Source organism: Panthera pardus, unplaced genomic scaffold, assembly GCF_024362965.1.
Source record: "Panthera pardus isolate Hobbes unplaced genomic scaffold, ASM2436296v1 HiC_scaffold_21, whole genome shotgun sequence".
In the NCBI taxonomy this organism is placed as follows: Eukaryota; Metazoa; Chordata; class Mammalia; order Carnivora; family Felidae; genus Panthera; species Panthera pardus.
In genome coordinates, this window is record NW_026526777.1 from 37,098,987 (window position 1) to 37,104,986 (window position 6,000).

Below are 6,000 nucleotides of genomic sequence, written 5' to 3' on the forward strand. Positions count from 1 at the left end.
AATGACGTGAAAAAAGACAGTCAAGTGCTCAGTTGGGGTTGGGAAGGCAATCCAAGTTGCAAATTACAGAGCATTTTCTAATGGGGACAAGTATTTTACATGGGGGCATTAAAAATAAACTAATTAACCCAGGTCAGAGAGCAGAACTGTGATTGACAAAGGGATGGAGAGAAAGGCCAGGCAGCTGTTCAGATCACCAAGTCATTGTTTCATACTTCTAGTTTCTAGCAGAGAGGGAAAGTCTCAAATTACCTTCCCACATATTGTCAGCATTTAAGAAATCATGTTAATATTAGTGCAGGGGAAAATCAGAAATATGTGAGCTGCTTCCTAGGGAATATTGGCATTTTCCAGAAATGGTTTATGAAAGGACCATCTTTCTTATCAACCACAAACACTTTTTGAAGATCCGCTTACACTAAGACCCAGTCGATCTGGAGCTAGTGCAGAACTGAAGAGCAAAGGAGAAGAAATATATATAATCTCTCCTATTGGAGTTAGGTTGGCTTTGTGGTTGAAAATATGAGCTTTGAAGTCAAGTAGAACCAATTTGAGACCCAGCTCTACCCCATACTGGCTGTATGATCTTAGGCAAGTTATTTAACTTCTCTGTGCCTCTGTTTTCATCTATAAATGAGGATTAATAACAGTAACTTTCTTAAGGGTAGAAGGATTCAACAACACCAATGATAACAAAAGCTAAACACTTAATATTTGCCACACTGTATAAAGCACTGAGTTTGTAGGAACAGGAACTCCTATTCTCCTATTCTATAGTTTAATCTTCTTGGATGGTTCTTTCCCAATCTGGATAATTTCCTCATACATATGTGCCAATCCAGTACTTTGCTAAATACTCAAGGGGGCCTTCTTCAGGCACTAGCCACATTTCTTGTGCTCAATAGACCCATGTGGTTAACAGCTAATGTTTTGAGCAGTACAGATATGGAACATTTCTATCATCACAGAAAGTTCTATTGGAAAGTGTTACTCTAGGGCCCAGACTTGTCTAACTTCAAGCCTATGCTTAGCTTGTCAGTGTGTTAAAATTTATTTTGCATTTAGATCAGCTGGGGATCTTGTCAATCTTCATTTCCAATCTGATGTCAGGTGATCATAATGCTATGGGTTAACAGACAACATTTGAGTAACACTGCAAACGATTAGATATAAGCTTCCATAATTATTAAGTTGGTATGTGTTTCTTTTGCAGGAAAAACATACTGAAACAAAAAATCACCTGACAGAAAAGATCACTGTAACATTTTTTAACCTTTCTTACTTGCTATACTTTGAGTGACTAACTTGCAACTCTAACTTGCAACTCTAACCAGTGCAGGATTGTTCCTTCCAAGGGCCTTCCTGTCCCCTACTTGCCAACACCCCCCAGAAAGCTCAAGGAGTGAATGTGCTTTACCATCAGGGGTCCCAGAACTTTTCCAATGTAGAATTGGGAGAATGGGTCAGGAGAGTAAGAACAGAGTATAGGGTATGGGGAGAGGAAAGATCTCAGTAGAGACCTGAAGGAATTACCCCTTCTAAGAATCAGTTGGTGTGGGGAGCATTACAGGCTAGAGAAATAGAAGGACAAGAGGTGGTGCAGCTTAATACAACAGTGTGAGAGATGTGGGTAGAGATGTGTTAATGAGGTGATTATGTCAGACCTTGTTGGCCCAGTTAAAGGTTTACTCTATCAAAAAGCAACAGAAAGCCACAAAGAATTTTAAAGATAGGAGTCATAGGATTAGAAATGCATTTTATGGAAAGATCATTTCAGATGCAATGAAGAGAATATATTAAATGGCCTAAGCCTGGAGGCAGTGAGACCAGGTGGTGATGGTAATGAAAAATTAGAGAAGTTAGGGGATATTCATACCTTTATAGGAAGTAGAATGAGAGCAGTTCGATCAGGCAGAAAGACATTTCATGTTGGCTATCGAAAAGTCACTTGACTACCTGGGATCTTAATTTTCTCATTAAAAAAAATTTTTTTAACATTTATTTATTTTTGAGAGACAGATCATGAGCAGGAGAGGGGCAGAGAGAGAGGGAGACACAGAATCTGAAGCAGGCTCCAGGATCCGAGCTGTCAGCACAGAGCCTGATGTGGGGCTTGAACCCACAAACCGTGAGATCATGACCTGAGCCAAAGTCAGACGCTTAACCGACTTAGCCACCCAGGTGCCCTGTAATTTTCTCATTTTAGAGAATGGCATCATACCTGGCCCTGCAAAGTACTCCCTCCCTTATCATAAAAATACAAAGCCTATTATGAGCAACATACTCAAGGTAAAGTAAACTTCTGGTATTCCAGAAAATTTTAAATTGTTTAAGATGTATACATTTCATTTTTGTGAAGTGCCTCTCTTCTAAGGAATAAAAGTATTTTATTAACACTGTCTCATAAGCCTTTTGGTTCCCTATGAAGCTGGACTAATCAACACAATAGATTGACTCAATAAAAGGGTCAAACATTCACTGGCCTATTGATAAACTATCCAGAAAGGCAGGGTTCTCCCCTTTGAGAATTTTCCACACCATCAACATTGATAAGCCAAATGCATCCTCTAGGCCACCTTGAAAGATTAAGATTCATGTTTGAGAACTCCAAGGATCCATAAATCAAGAGCACCAGTGAAAAACTATGATTTAGAGTTTACTTGTAAGAAGTACACATGTGTTTTCAGCGTATTATTAGAATAATCACTGATAATATCATATTTTATACATACATTTCCCCTAGATTTTTTTAGTTTGAAATAGCTTTCATGCGTTAATTTTCACGCACTAATATTATCATAATTATCATATCTAAAAATGCAAAGCAATAGATTCTTTTTCTGTTGTTAAAACCGTGTCTTTGTCCTTTCTCCAGAAGATCTATACGTAAACATTTCAATCTTTTAAGCACTCATAAAAAAGTGATTCTGTTTTGAGGATATTCAGTGTCTACATATTTTAATTAAATATCTGTAGAATTCATAGGAACATAAAACAATACCTATCTTTAATACACACACACATGCACAGGTACACACATACACACACATATATGTATACCATTCTAGAAAAAGTAATTAACTTTAGTGGAATATTTGTAATTCTGTCCCCTAAGAGATTAAAGTTTGTTTGAAATCTAGAATTCATATCAGACTGTGAAGTTGGGTTATAGATAAACTCAATGAAGTTTGATAGACCAGAAAGGATACATTTCAAACTCAAAGTCAACTGTAGGGCTAAGAACCTACAATCACTGGGATATCAAACAGCTGAAATTCATTGCAGTATAGTCCAAGTTGCATACTGGAAAAGAGGTGGGAGGTAGATATCACAGAGATTCTAATATGTACGTAATGGTATGCCGTTGTTGTTTTCATTTGCAATTCCCTAATGACATACAATGTTGAGTGTCTTTTTATAAGGTTATTTGCCATCTGCCAAGATCTTTTGCCCATTTAATGGGTTAAGAACCTTATTTTCAGATGAGGAAACTGAGGCACAGAGGGGTTCCACAAGTTGCCCAAGGTTACACAGCTGAGGCTGAACCCAGGCAGGAGGGATCAAAGCCCACAGTTGTAATCACTATCCTGTAATACTTTCCGGATACAGGTTTGGAGCTAAAAAACCTGGGTGTCCAGCTGGCTGTGCGATTTACATGGTTTCTAACCGTGGGTAAATTATTTGATCTTTCCCAGCCTCAGTTTCTTCTTCTGTAATATGAGGAAGACAGTGTTGCTGTTAAGATTAAATGAAACAAAGTAGAGAAAGTGCTGAACTTGTTCTCAGAACATAGCAGCTGCCAATAAATGGTAGCTATTATTAGTCCAACACCACATGAAAGAGTGAGAGAGGCCTGCCTTAGCCACAAGAATTAGCACCTGCCTCAAAACTAAAATAGATCAGTCTGGGCTTTAAATTCTATAGAAACTCAGACATTTCTTCCTGAGGTTTTCATGATCCATTGTCAGCTGATATACCTTGTGCACACAAAGGAATAAAGGGGGCTCCAGTTTCTTAAAAGAAGAATAGAATTTTACTATATTCAATTTCCTTTTCCTGTTCATCTTGTCCTTTTGATGGACCTCCAAAAGAAAAAAAAAAGTCACAGTTGTGTTAACCTTGCAGCTAATGAAGCATGCCTGTAACCAGATGTGCCCTGCTTGCGTCCACTGAAACTAGAATGGTGGCAGAAAAGGCAGACATCCAAGCAATTGCACCCGATGTGCATGAATGACTGTCAGAGAATGCAGGGATCCTCTGAAAGCAGGAGTTGTGAATGTTCTTAAGGCCATATTGCTCAGGGGTTGATTCTCAAACCTGTTTGATCCCCAGAATCTCCTGAGATGCTTTTTTTTTTTTAATTTTTTTTTTAACATTTATTTATTTTTGAGACAGAGAGAGACAGAGCATGAACGGGGGAGGGTCACAGAGAGAGGGAGACACAGAATCTGAAACAGGCTCCAGGCTCTGAGCTGTCAGCACAGAGCCCGACGCGGGGCTCGAACCCACCGACCGCGAGATCGTGACCTGAGCCGAAGTCGGACACTTAACCGACCAAGCCACTCAGGCGCCCCACCTGGGATGCTTTTTAAAAGAATAGATTCCTAAGTGCTCAGCTTAGCCTTAACTGAGTCAGAATCTCCTAGGGGTTGGTGAGGAGAGAAAGTATTCTGATACATGTACCTTTAAAAGTTCTGAGAGGCTCTAGTGATCAGGGAACTGCTGATATAATGTCATTCCCATTTGATGTCTGGGATCCTCCGTGTGTATGTGTGTGTGTGTGTGTGTGTGTGTGTGTGTGAGAGAGAGAGAGAGAGAGAGAGAGAGAGAAGAAGAAGAAGAAGAAGAAGAAGAAGAAGAAGAAGAAGAAGAAGAAGACGACGACGACAGGGAAACAGAGACAGAGAAATCAGGCAAGTGCTGTGGGAAAATGGAACATTATGGGATGTAAGACCTTTACAATTGTACAATTTATTGTACTTTATCAATAAAAGTAGGTGCAAACTGATTCAGAAGTAACTGAAATTGTTTCCTAATGAAAGTGATCAAAAACAAAGCCTACCAGTTCAAAAACGAAAAAGATGCTAAAAGGAACCTAATATTCAGTCCTCTCACTTTATTCTGATGTTGTAGCATCTTTAGAACATCTTTAGATAATGACTCTTAACTAATTTGGATAACTTTTCCCTATGAGAGCTAATGAAGTTGAATAATTTAACTAAATATTTGGAATCAAAATCTAAGTGCTTTCCCTTAGGTTTTTAGGTTTCCAGAACTTTAATGAGTTAATGAGAAATTTGCATTTAGTAAGGCAATAAATAAATTAATTATGCTTGGAAGAAATCCAGTTTCACGGGTTTAAACTATTATTAAAACTCTGCAAATACTTTGATTTTGATTTTTAAAGTTTTATCTTTTGACTTTTATTTATTCATTCAATAAACGTTTTTTAATGTTTATTTATTTTGAGAGAGAAAGCACGTGCATAAGCAAGGGACATGGAGAGGGTGGGGGACAGAGAATCTTAATCAGGCTCTGTGCTGGCAGCAGAGAGCTGGATGCGGGGCTCAAACTCACAAACCATAAGATCATGACCTGAGCTGAAGTCGGATTCTTAACTGACTGAGCCACGCAGTCATCCATCAATAAACTTTTTTGAGAACTATTAATTACTATGGCACACCACTGATCTAGATGGTGTTAGCAAGAAGAGGAGGTCCCCATATAGATAAACAGAGGTGGAAGGGTTGGGGAGTGGCTGGGCTAGGAGAGAAAAGAAACACTATAATGAGCACTTACTCAGTGCCACTCTCATTTATATATGGTATTCTTTGTAATACGATAATCCAACAACATAATTTGATCACTAAGAACTAAAACTAACACATTTCCTAAACCTATGTTAAGCAGTCCTAGAACTAGACACACCTTCCTGTCCCTCTGAAAAGAAGAAAAATGACCTGCTTGCCTGTGGAAAATAAGACTGTGAACCAACTAAAA